This window comes from Hyaena hyaena, unplaced genomic scaffold, assembly GCF_003009895.1.
Source record: "Hyaena hyaena isolate Hyena2069 unplaced genomic scaffold, ASM300989v1 scaffold_672, whole genome shotgun sequence".
Lineage (NCBI taxonomy): Eukaryota > Metazoa > Chordata > Mammalia > Carnivora > Hyaenidae > Hyaena > Hyaena hyaena.
In genome coordinates this window covers 773,699-787,765 of record NW_024081299.1, presented here as the reverse complement: position 1 = coordinate 787,765, position 14,067 = coordinate 773,699, and the positions used below count along the sequence as shown (strand labels likewise).

The following is a 14,067-nucleotide window of genomic DNA, read 5'->3' as shown; positions in this document are numbered from 1 at the left end:
TTTTTCCTCCCTTTTTCATACTACACTCTTTGGAAGGAAGTCCCTATATGCAGCTCCACACTTAAGAAATTGGGAGTTATCCTACACCTCGTTGAGAATGTTTATCTATATAAATTATCTGGAATTTCCCTACAAGGGAAATTTGTTCTCCCATTTATTTGTTCATTTGTGTAATCATTTATATCAGTATGGACTCATAAATACTTATTTTATACTTTATGTTATGATCTAATACTACCTTATTTATTTTGTTCCTCCAATTATTTTGCATTGGTCATTGGGAGCTCTCTCAGTTGTGTCCTTTTGACACACCTCCATCATCATTGTGTGTGTGGCTTTTTTTTTACTCCCCTTACTTTCTGGCACTAGAAGGTTTTCCAGGTTTGTCCTGTTTTAGTCCTAGAATCAGTTGTTTCTCCAAGAAGCTCTGGCTCCTGTTATTAAAAAACAGTATTGAAAGCACATTTGGGCTCCATAGTCTTTACTGATGAGTTTTGAGAGTTCTTTGTTTTCTGGATACATGTCCTTTGTTGGATATGTGTTTTGGAAGTATTTTATTATAGTCTGTAGCTTGTCTTTTCATTCTCTTAAATTTTTTTTTTCTTGTTTCCGTTGGTGTCTCTGCTCCTCTCTGCCGGGCTGGAAACAGGAGGAGGCGAGTCCCCAAGCTCTGAGGAGCCAGGCCAGAGAAGGCCCAGTGTCGTGAGGAGAAGGGACACATCAAGGTGGCCGAAGTAAATTGGTGCAGTAACACTTCTCACTCTCCGCAGAGCTGCAGTACTCTTTGATGTGTGTGGTGTTCTTTTCCGAGTGCTCTGAGTGTTGACGGGGTCAGCGGGGTAGGATCATGTAGGCCAGAGTCTTCTTTGAGAGAAGGAGGCTTTTGAGCTGGATTAATTCTTCTTAGTATGTTCATATATAAAAATATTAATTGAATTTCCTATAGTCCATCCAATATTCCTTCAACTGAACCTCATTAAAACTCCATGAATTAAGTATCCTTCATGTGTGCTACATACAAAGAAACAGGCTTAGAAAATTTAAGTGGTCTTCCTAATATCAATGAGATGAAATTCAGACTGCAAAATGGAGCAAACTTTAGGTGAATTAAATATGTAAAATTAGTGAAACTGCAAAAGTGTCCTGAGGTGACCAGGGCTTGGAGAAAACCCAGAAGATAACTTGGCCAAGTGCAGGAATACCAAGGGGCAGCCTGTATCTCACTATTTGTCATGTTAAGAATATATGGGTTTTCCGCTGATTAAAGGAATATCTTGTTTGGTATAAAACTTAGGTTGTCTTATCATTATTTCAAAGTGAGGTGCCTCCTTAGCAAAATGCCCCTGTGACAAAAACAAACGAACAAACAAAAAACATGAATCAAAACAAAACTAACCTATTAAGTAGACCACCTACAACCCGTTAAGTAGACCACCCTTGTTCAACAAATGTTAAGCTACGCAGTCAGTAGATCAGTGGCTCATCTGAGGAGCATTTAAATTAAAAAAAAATATTCTTGTAATAATTTTAATAGGCATGGGTGAGGAATAAAGACAGGAGGGATAGCTTAAATCTTCTGTGCAGGATCAAAGTCCTGTGATACCCTCTATACAATCATACATCTATTTCTTTTTTTCCTTTTTTAATTTTTTTTAATGTTTTATTTATTTCTAGGAGAGAGAGAGAGACAGCGTGAGCAGGGGAGGGTCAGAGAGAGAGGGAGTCACAGACTGAAACAGGCTCCAGGCTCTGAGCTGGCAGTCAGCACAGAGCCCGACGCGGGGCTCGAACCCACGAACCGCGAGATCATGACCTAAGCGAAAGTCGGACGCTTAACCGACTAAGCCACCCAGGCGCCCCTCATACATCTATTTCTTAAGGGAGCCAGCATTTGAGAATCAGCCACAGAAAAGTAAATGAAAATCAGTTAGTATTAGCTGGAGAATTAGTACCATCCTGCATAATGAGGAAAAGAGTTTCTCTGCCAATATTGTGGAGTTTTCATTTTTACCTCTTCTGCATCTTTCCAATGAGAGGAATAAGTGCAAGAAGGGGTCTTTGGATAAGAGCAGATATTGTCTCCACTCACACCAAGCAGGTAGAAGGAGAACTTCGAACAAATATATGATTGGAGTTAAAAAAATAATTGCAAATTTATGGGCTTAAATGAGAAGCAATTATAGTAATCAACTACACAGTGGGAAGATTTCAAAGACTGAAGCAAGTGTTTGGAAAAAAATAGAAATATTTTCTATTTATAATTTAATTACTTTCAATTCATTCATCAAACTTATTTCATATTACATTATTTACATCATGAGCTGTGTGTGTGTGTGTGAAAGAGAGAGAGAGAGAGAGTATATTTAACCTAGGAGTATTTTACTAGAATTCTCACAATAAAATGTTTAACTTTGTTGAAATACTCCTCAGATGAGCCATTAAACTGGTATTTATGCAGTATAATTATACCTATTATTAGTAAGACACCTTCTTAAATGTTTTATATGTGTAATATTATTCTAATTATCAAAACTTCCTAATGCTAGCTTTGTGAGATGAGGAAACCAAGTCACAGTGACTTACACATCATGAAATTATAAAATACCAGAACTAGGATTTGAACTTGTCATAGATCAGAAAGACTTTTGTGCCCAGCTTTCAATTCATGGGAAAAGTATGAAAGGTTCAGATCAGAAATTCAAAGTTCACTCCAAATTGTTGATCAAAAGCTAGAGGTACCAATCAGAATTAATGAAAGCAGCAACTTAACTTTTAAAACATAAAACCTATTTTGACAATTCCTTGACTTAATTTCACTGCCTTGATACATAATAAACAAGTTAACACCAAAAATACATTTCCATAGTTTCCCTGAGTTTTGCCTCTCTTTCCTTCCCTCTTTTTCTTTTTTCTTTTTTTCCAAGTGTTTCCACAGAAAAACATTGAGATCCCAGGTCAAACTGGCTGGGCAGGAGGCTGCCCTGTGAGCAAAGGAAGAGCTGGTGGCAGGTCCTTCTTTAAACTTCTTGGGGCACAGGTGGTTAGTGTGGCTGCATTTCTTGTGTCAGTTGACTGTTCAGGGATGCAGGGGAGCATTAAAACTTGCAGCAGAGCATCTTGTAGCAGTTGTACTTATGGGTGAGTTGGAGAAGGCTTTGGTAATGCTGCCCTGAGGGAGAAACACCAGCCACATGGTGGGGTTCTTTCTGGGTACTGTCATCTCAGAGAGTGTGGCCATCCTCCCTCTGTTTTCCCCACAAAAATCAGACACTGCTGGTCAGACAGGGTACCCTCTTTGTCTTGGATTTTGACTTTGATATTCTCAGTGATATCATTGGGCTGGACTTGTCCGTCATGTCTTCACAAAGATCTGTGTGTCTGAGTCTGCCGCAAAGCCACCATCACCAAACTCTGCCACCTCATTCCTTTCCTTTCCTCTTTTATCCTTCTAGAATTCCTACTAGATATATGTTAGAGACTTGCATTTGATCCTGTGTGCCTCAGTTGCTTTTATTTTCCAGTCTCTTTCTCATTACCATATCCTTATGAGATTATAGTGGTATAACAGATACGTAGGGATGTTGGGATGTTGAGTACCTACTCAGTACACATTTGCAATCACAACAGCCTAAGGTGCAAAGACTATTACAATTTGTGTTTTACAGGTGAAGAATCTGAGTGTAACAAGGTTAAATATTCAGACCAAATCAGTTTGACCATAGGACCTGTTTGATTTACTTCTGGTTTTAGTTCATTTATTCTCCCTTAGCAAGATTAAATCCACTCTTTAGCACTCCTGCTGAAAGTTTTAAAAATATAATTTCAATACTTACAGTTTTCAATTCCAAGATTTTCAAGTGATCAATTTTAATCTCTCTGTAAATTATAACTCTTATTTGTTTTTTTGAATACTAATAACACCTCTGCATTTGAGGATTTAAGCTCACTTTTTATAAAATATTGTATTTATAATTATTTGATTTCTATTTCTATAGACATAAAGTTTCCTACCTGTTGGATTGCAGGTATTGTTGCAATTGTTGTTGGATTACAGATATTGAAAGTATATTCTTCATCGTCCACCTTTACTTAGGCTCTTTATGATATAAGAAGCAGATATCACACTATCAGTTTGTTTCCAGAAACGTATCCTCTGCAAATCAACAGTCTTGACCCTATACCCACATGTGACACAAACCAAATACTTATTTGTGGGTTCAATTACTTTGGCTCTCTGTATGTTCGAACTGGCACAAAATGGCTTCCACTAAAATTGAAGAACAAAGGTAATTCAGCCAAGGGTATTAGTGGACACTGATGTTTGGGTTCTAGGGATTATCCAGGGAACCTTGCCTCCTCACTCCACCTCACCTGCTATATGGAGAATCTTCTATCAGTTCCATGGTCCTGTTTAATCATCCTTGATTCTTTGGTAGTTCTCTATTTTGACTCTTAGAATCTCTTCTTTCTTTCATTTATAAATGTTGTAGTTAATTTTTTTTTTTCAATACTACCTATGAATGAGAGTGCATAAAGTTCTTTTGTTCTCTGGCCACCTAGACCAAAAATTCATATGTTTTAATATAAAAAAAAAAGGTTATGTCAGGATCTTTAAACATGCAGTAGTATCAATTTATGTACATTATTATTTGATTAATGCAGAATTTTCACACACAATTTCTGGACTTGAAAAAAAAGTTTTGTATTACATTATTTTTGTATTTTATTTAGTATATATCTGATTCATGGTTTGAAAGCTTTTCAAACTTCTACCACTTTGAAGAAAATAGAGTTTTATTGTTTTACTGCTCAAAAGCAGACTGAGGAAACATGAAACTATATGAATTAAAGGAAGAATAATGAACATAAATATACACGAATAAAACTCTAATAAAACAAAGGAAAATTTTATCCCAGAAATCCTGCTTCTTCATTTAACTATTTAAGTCATTAGTCTTTTTTTTTTTTCTTTTTTTTGGGGGGGGGGTTTACTATGTCTTAAAAAGGAACTCTCAAAAATAAGATAATATAAGCAATAAGTTTCAAATTTTATTCTCATCTAAAATATATATTTATACTAATATATAAGCATGCATACCTATGCCTAATCTGTACTTTTACATATACACCTAATGCTCTGAAGATCACAAATAAGATCATAAAAGATAAATCATTATGATATTGTTATTTTATATCTATTCAAAATTTAGAAGTTAATAGTTATATTTAGAAATATTCTTATTCTCAAAAAGAATGTAAGTGATGGACTTTCCCTCAAAATTATTTTACCTCTTCCAAATATTATATGAGAAGGAAACCATAAAATAATGTTGTTTTCTGATTTTCCTTATTTTATCTTCCAATTGTCTACTGGAGTATTTCTTTATTTTATTTTTCCTGATACGCTGTTTTATAATTTAATTAAAACAAAACCTCAAACTAGATTATTTTTCAGTACGCTTTATAATGATACATTTGTTTTCACAGCAAATGAATTAGCATTCAGTTCTCTGAATAAAATCTATTTCAGTATTTAATATTGTGGTATATTTTTAATTAAAAAGCAGATGAATTCAACTTTCGCATTTGCTACAAAGCCCTCAATTGGAATTTTTTTCCTAACTACAAAAGATGTTATTTATACTTGACATAATGTCAAGAGTATTTGAGATAAATATTTTCAAATACTTTTTTCACTTATTATTCAAGGAGTTTGAAAAAATAAAAAAAAAATTACCTGAATCTTATGTTAATTACTCATTATACTTCCATAATCTTTCTTGTCTTGTCTTTTTTCTTAGAAAATAAGAGTATAGGTTTTGCCAAAGCTGGATATGAGTAGTAAATATAAATTTGTTTGTACACAAATGTAAATGTCCAATGAACATATTTATTATATATTATGTAGTTTACAATATAATCATTTATCTATTTCAGAACTTTCCTATTTTTCTTCTTTCTTATTTATTCTTTCCCTTCTTCCTTATTTTCTCTTCCATAAATATTCAACCTTGCTATAAGTGCTTACTACTTGCAAGAGTTTTTTATTGATTTTTTTTCAAATTTTCTACATAGACCATTATTTTACCTGTGAATAATGACAGTTTTACTTTTTGTTTCCCAATCTATATACTTTTCTTAATTTCCTTTTTTTTTTTCGTCTTATTACATCAGATAGACTATCCAATATGATGTTGGAAAGGAATGAGTAGAGAGAGTATCCATGTCTTATACCTCATTTTAGTGGAGAAGCTATCAATTTCCCACCATTAAGTATGATGTTAGCTTCAGGCTTTTGTAGATATTCTTTATCAAGTTAAAGAGGATATTTTTTATGTTTATTAAGAATAGATATGGACTAAATGGCTTGAGAAACAATGTCAGAGAATTACAATCCAAATTTGTGTCTGCTTATTAGAATATGCCGCATCTGAAGGTAGGTATCAGAGAGGGAGAGAAAAAAAAAATCAGGAACCACTTAACTGGGGTTTAAGTTCCTCCTGAAAAGCAATCATGAGCATTTTTGCTTTGTCTTCTCTCACTTTCCTCGTAATTTGTTCATCTCTGAATAGTAAATACTTAAATATTATTTTACTAGATGCCACAACAAAATAAAGTGCACTACAGATGTTTTTCTTAAACACAGTTACTTCAAATTTTCTTTTCCACTTGTCATTTATCAACAACAATAAACTTGCACCCTTGGACACAAGGGTGTCCCATAACAATCTCAGTATCTTATGTATCATTTCATACCCTATTAGCAACTATATGGTTCCATAAGAAATTATCACACAAATGATGCCTGAGAGTATAGGCAGAAATCAAATCATCTAAGCTTCACCTTAGGAAACCAGAAAACAAAACAAAAACAAAAACAAAACAAGAACAAAACAAAACAAAAAAGTTAAATCCAAAGTAAGCAGAAGAAAATAAATAATGATTTTGGAGCTGAAATGATTCATGAAACTGAAAATAGGAAATCAATGGAGAAATTTTTTTAAAAAGCTGGTTCTTTGAAAAGATCAATAAGATTCATAAGCCTTTAACCAGGATAACCAAGAAGAAAACAAAAGGAAATAAAAGGCAAGAAATAAAGGGAGAGGAGAGGAAAAGAAAAAGATAGTGGACACAAATTACTAATGTGAGAAATGAAAGGAGGAACATTACTACAGATCCCAGAAAAAATAATGCTATAAACAACTTTATTCCCACAAATATGATAACCTATATTAAATGGGCCAGTTCCTTGAAGGATAAAATCTGCCAATCACACCCAAGAAGAAAGATCTGAATAGGTCTATATCAAATACATTGAGTTAATAATTAATAATCATCCAAAATAGAAACCATCTAACCCCGATGGGTTCACTGATGAAATCTGCCAAACATTTAGGAAGAAATTAAACCAATTCTCTATAATCTTTTTAATTTGATGAGGCCAGCATTACCCTAATACCAAATCAAATATATTAAGAGAAAACTTTATCTTTTCATTAGAAGAAAAGAAAACCAATATCTCTCATGACCAGATATTCAAATATTCTCAAAGAAAATCAAATCTAATTCAACAATGTATAAAAAGAATTGTACACACAGGAAATTCTAACTAATATGATAAGACCAACAAAAAAGGAAATAAAAGGTATACAAATTGGGGAAGAAGTAAAGTTGTCTTTGTTCACAAAATAATTGTCTATGTAGAAACTTGAAAAAAATCAATGACAACAACGACAGCAACAAACTCCTGCAAGTAATAAGCAGTTATAGCAAAGTTGAAGTATACAGAAGTTGATTACTTACCTATATACCACAATGTATATGTGCTGCCGAAGCGAGCACACCTATATACCACAATGAACAAGTGGAATTTGAAATTAAAAGCACAATATAATCTATAATAGCATTCCCAAAATGAAACATTTAATTTAAATCTAACAGAATAGTTTTAAGATCTATATGAGAAATACTACAAAACTATGATGAACAATAACAAAGAATAACTAAGTAAATTAAGAGCTTTTCATGTTCATGGATAGGAACACTCAATATTATCAAGATGTCAGTTTTTCCTCACTTGATCTAGATTTTCATCACATGCTTATCAAAATTCTAGTAAACTGGAATGATGGCTACCAAACGTTTCTAAAATTTATACAGAAGAGTAAAAGACCTAGAAAAGCCAACACAAATTTAAGGGAGAATAATAAAGTTGGAGGACTGACATTGATTGACTTAAACATTTATTATTAAGTCATAAGAATCAAAAGAATGTCATGTTAGCAAGAGAACAGAAAACTGATCAATGGAACAGTTAGAAAGCTCAGAAATAGACCTCAGTAAATGAGATCAACTGATCTTTGGGAAAGGGGCACAGGCAAAACATGGAGAAAAGATGGTCTTTTGACAAATGGTGCTAAAACAGTGACATCCACCTGAAAAACAAAGAAAAAGAGGAATCTAGACACCAACTACAGACCTTACACCTTGGTAAGACCCTGGTAAGATTTCTTTTGTTGTTGTTGGTTTGTTTTAATTTGTTCATTTTTAAAATTTTGTGCTGTGTTATTTTAATTCCAGTATAGTTAACATAGTGTTATATTAGTTTCAGGTATACAATATAGCAATTGTATGGATATACAACACTTCCATCCAACACCCAGTACTCATTACAACTGCACTCCTTAATATTTATCATGTATTTCACCTGTCCCCTGACTCACCTCCCCTCTGGTACTATCAGTTTGTTCTCTATATCTAAGAGTCTGTTTCTTGGTTTCTCTTCCTCCCTCTTTCTCTTTTTCCTTTGTTCATTTGTTGTGTTTCTTAAATTTCACATGAGTGAAATCATATGGTACTTGTCTTTAACATTGTCTTAGCATTATACCCTCTAGCTCCATCCATGTCATTACAAATGGCAAGCTTCATCCTTTTTTATGGATAAGTAGTATTTCAGTACACATACACCACATTTTTTTTCTTCCTGAGAGAGAGAGACAGCATGAGCAGGGGAGGGTCAGAGATAGAGGGAGACACAGAGTCTTAAGCAGTCTCAAGGCTCTGAGCTGGCTGTCAGCACAGAGCCCGACAAGGGGCTTGAACCCATGAACCGTGAGATCATGACCTGAGCTGAAGTTGGACGCTTAACCGACGGAGCCACCCAGGCGCCCCACCACATATTCTTATGATACTATTAAAAGGTACTATTAAGAAAATGAAAATACCAGCCTTAAACTGGGAGAAAATATTTGCAAAAAACTTATCTGTTGGGTACCTGGGTGGCTCTATCGGTTAAGCGTCCAACTTCAGCTCAGGTCATGACCTCACAGTTCATGAGTCTGAAAACCACATTGGGCTCTGCACTGACAGCATGGAGCCTGCATCAGATTCTCTGTCTCCTTTTCTCTCTGACCTTCCCCTATTCTCTCACTTTCTCTCTCTCTCAAAGAAACAAATAAATACAGAAACATTTTTTTAAAAGGACATATCTGTATATACTCCTGTCTATACAGAGAACTGTATATATACAGAGAACTCGTAAAACTCAACATTAAGAAAACAAGCAACCCAATTAAAAATGGGTCAAAGATGCTAACAGACACCTCACCAAAGAATATATACAAATGGCAAATACACGTATGAAAAGATGTTCTACATCATATGTCATCAGAAAAATGCACTTAAAATAACAATGAGATGCTACTGCATACCTATTAGGATGGCCAGAATCAAGAACACTAATGTGGAATGCTGGTAAACATGTAGGGCAACAGGAACTCTCTTTCATTGTTGGTTTGAATGCAATATGGTACAGACACTTTGGAAAGCAGTTTGGGTGGTTTCTTACTAAACTGAACATTCTCTTGCCATACTATTCAGCAAACACACTCCTTGGTATTTACCAAATGAGTAGAAAATTTATGTCCGCATAAAAACATTCACTTGGATGTTTTAGCAGCTTTATTCTTAATTGCCAAAAATTGGAAGGAAACAAGATGTCTTGCAGTAGGAATAAATAAACTGAAATGGCTACATACTCTATGATTCTTACTATATGATAATCTAGAAAAGGCAAAACTATGAAATAGCAAAGAGATTAGTGATTGAGTGGGAGGAAGGAAGGATGAATGAGCAAAGTACAAAAGATTTTTAGGGCAGTGAATCTACTCTGTAGAATTCTATAATGGTAGCGACATGTCATTATAAATTTGTCCAAACCCATATAATGTGTAACACCATGAGTGAACCTCAGTATAAACTATGGACTCTTAGTGATAATGATTTGTCAATGAAGTTAATCAATTGTAACAAAGTTACTACTCTGGTGGGGTATATATGTGTGGGAACAGGGGTACATAGGAAATCTCTGTACCTTCTGCTTAGTTTTGCTATGAAACTTAAACTGCTCTAAAAAATAGTCTCATTTATAAGGTGTAAAGAAGATTTAGGAGTGAAGGGTATGTTTAAAACATTAGAGATTATTTACAGAAGTGGAAAACTATGTGAAACAATCTAAAACTACTTTCAATTACTACCTAGGAATTCAACTTTAAAGAAACATTTGTTGAAATTCTAATACAAACCGTAGTAATATGGTAAAAGAAATATTAGTTTGGAGTTATAAGAACTAAATATAAATCCTAGCTCTGAAATTTAACTTGTGCACTACCGTCAGCTATTATTTACTTTGACAAACACAAGCATCTTTTTTTTTTTTAAATCGGATAAATATAATAATGATTTTCTCTTTACATTGTAGTTTGGCTACTTAAGTAGAATTATATCTTGAAATTACTCAACACAGTTAAACTAAATGTTGGGGTGTCTGGGTGGCTCAGTTGGTGAGAGTCTGACTTCAGCTCAGGTCATGATCTTGAGGTTTTGAATTTGAGCCCCACATTGGGCTCTCTGCTGTCAGCCTGTCTGCTCAGAGCCAGCCTGCTTCAGATCCTCTGTCCCCCTCTCTCTCTGCCCCTCCCCTGCTTGTACTCTCTCTCTCAAAAAAAAATAAATAAAACATTTTTTAAAAAACCTGAATGTTAATTGAATATTAATCCACAGATAATTTGGTAACCAAATTGAAGATATTTAATGAGCAGAATCTCCAATAAACTCAGAGGTGACATATGTTTTTATATCTTACCTATTTGTCTTAAGGTTCTTGAATTTGAAAACAATAGATATTTATTGCCATGAAACCCTAGCAGGGAGCCTGAAATAAAGTAGAAAACAAACATTTGTTGAATATTGAGTAATAATAAAAAAGTTTATACAGCTTTTCATTATCATAAGTTTTTTCACATGTTATTCAAGTTTTAATCTTTTCTATCATTGAATAAATACATAATGGTCAAGAACATTCAATAGAGTTGCTTCCAGTTTCTTCAGTGATTCACATGACTCATCATTTTGGCATTAGTGACGGTTTTTAGGCAATAACATGTGAAGGAATACAACTTGCATGATGAGAACTCATTATATATACTAAAATGATTATATAGATATGATACAACTTTAGAATGATACAAAAGTTAAGAAATTCAAATATGGAATTTTGGGGGTGCTTCAATAATTTTTATATAATTAACTTATGAGAGTTTAGAGTTTTTATTGATATTGTAACTTCAATACACTATTTACAATTTAAGATTCTCCAACTTACAGTGATCAACATATCTGTTAATAACTTAATTATTTCTTGTTTGTTTTGATAAGTTTATTGCATAAAGGAAATCCTACAATCTGCTCTCAGATAGACAGCAATTATCATAAAGTGAAGAAATTACTGTAACAAGGATATACAATTAATCAGTTCTGTGTTTCATAACACCATGTGCATGCCCTGATGCATTGCTTTCAGCAATACAACAGCTGTTCTTTAATGCATTTTTTATGTCTCCAAGTAATTCCTTCATGATGAATTATGGCATATTCAGCCAGAATTAATAATGCACCAAGAGCATGTGTGAAAAATTAAGTAAAATCTTCACTGAAGAGTTAAATTTCATTTGAGATTTTAAATTTCAAAAAAAATTAAAGTATAATAACTTTTCAGCTGATTAAAAACTACCTTATAAATATCCTCAATAAAATACTTAATGAGAAATAAATATTCACATAAGAAACAGGAGTTGCCCACTTATGTTCACAAGCAACAATAATCGTTTTTATGAGAATTACTCAGTGAATATTGTTAAATTTGTAATTTTACCTTTGAAAGACCCTCATGTCATATATGTTCTGTGATTTATGTGCTGGCTCCTCAATCCTTGTCACCAATAGAGAATATCCAATAATTTACTTTTCTTACTCTCATCTAAGTGGATTCTACAAGAAGAATCTTGAGATAAGTAATTTAAATTGTGGTTTGAATTAAGTGAACTCTATTCCATTAGCAAGTATTTATTACAAGTCTGAGTCCACTCAGGAGAGAGAATCCACACAGTAATTTGAGCAAGAAAAGTTCAATGTGAAGAAATATTGGCTATAACAAGTTTGGAGTAATGTGGCATAAGCTTGTAAAAACTAAAGAAGTATTAAAGAATATTGAGAGGTGTCTGGCTGTCTCAGTCAGTGGGGTATGTGACTCTTGCTCACCACATTGGGTGTAGAGATTACTTAAAAAATAAACTCTTCAAAAAAAGTATAAAGGTACAGCAGAAATAAAGAATAGTCACTCTTTCTGTGGTTGAGACACAACACTCAAGAGAAAGTCCCCTACAGGGCTGAGGTACAGCCTATATGGGAGGATACAGCCATGGCCAACTGGGTGGCAGAGAAGTCAATTTGATGTAACAGACAAAATTTGCTGGGAATCTATCTTCTAGCACTTGCTGGTTATTCATTCACTAAAGTACTAAAGCAATGTCTCCAATGGGAGGTATCTCCTTGGAGACACTCTGCTTAAAAGCATTCAAGGAGAGTATATGGTGGGAGCTGCTGGCCAGTGAATACTGCTGGTTTTTGTGTACTGCAGGAATTAGGAACAGAGAAGCCTTAAGTACTGCAGGGGCCAGGTGTGGGTTCAGCTTTCAACTTTGTCCAGCAAAGCTGAGGAGGACAGACAGGATAACTCAAGACTCTGCAAGTCAACAGAGGTGAGAGGAAGGATAAGAGAAGACTCCCCAAGCTGGTCTCAAGCTCCCTTACTTTTTAAGTATTCATTTAGGGAAACATTGTGCAATATGTCAGTGGGCTACAGGGCAGTAAGAACGTATAGCTAGCATGCAGAAAAACAAGTTAAGGCATTCCCAAGACTACAAAAGAGACGATGTAGAAAGCAGGGTGGAAAACAAGATAACATATTCCATAGATAACATGGTCTAAGAAATTCCCTAGCTTAGGCAGGACCCAAACCCTGGACATACTTGAACTAGATAAGTGAGGCACAGCCCACTTTTTTCAGCAAGGCCAGAAAGCCATGTTCTGCTTTGCAATGTGTTCCCTACAATCTCCTAACACAGGATATAGCCATCTGATTTCCCACAGCCAGGTGCTGGACAAGGTTTATTCCCTGGAGGAGCCCATTAAGAGGGTTCATGGGAATCAGGAGCAAAATCCTTATCTCCTGCAAGGTTTCTCCAATACTCTCTATAGACAAAGTTAATCATCATGTCACCTGGTAAAGCAAGACTATTTAAAGGTCACAGATCCATTTTTACAAAGCAAGAAAACTTTTGAATTTGGAGGTAAGAGTCAAATCAATAACTGGCAGAATGATATAAATGCATAAAATGGCAATTATCTATGATCCCAAGACGATTATGCTTGAAAATGTGATATTCATCATATTTGGTGATAAGCATTGCCAGAAAACTAGCTACAAGTAGGTCAGAGAAAGTAATATGGGAAGAGAGGAGCGGTTCCTGGAAGACCCATGACATGAATAGCAGTTAGATGTATAATATAAAAAGCATGATCAGAAAACGGGAGGAAACAGAGAAATGAATGCAAATTGCCAATTACTTGTTACGTTAGCTATGCAGTTTTTGATAGCTTCTAAATCAAGTGATAGATTTTACTTAATAGACAATTGGAACAATAAAGGTTTTTAAGAAAAAAATCTAA

At 34.3% G+C, this 14,067-nt stretch overlaps 1 long non-coding RNA gene across 1 annotated transcript in view; it reads right to left on the bottom strand.

The window, feature by feature from the left end:
* Positions 1-11,155: 11,155 nt before the first annotated feature.
* LOC120220085 overlaps positions 11,156-14,067 on the bottom strand; it is a 45,803-nt gene continuing 42,891 nt past the window's right edge. Inside the window, exon 3 of the long non-coding RNA XR_005525456.1 lies at positions 11,156-11,212. This is a non-coding gene — a long non-coding RNA (uncharacterized LOC120220085). The remainder of the gene's footprint in view (positions 11,213-14,067) is intronic.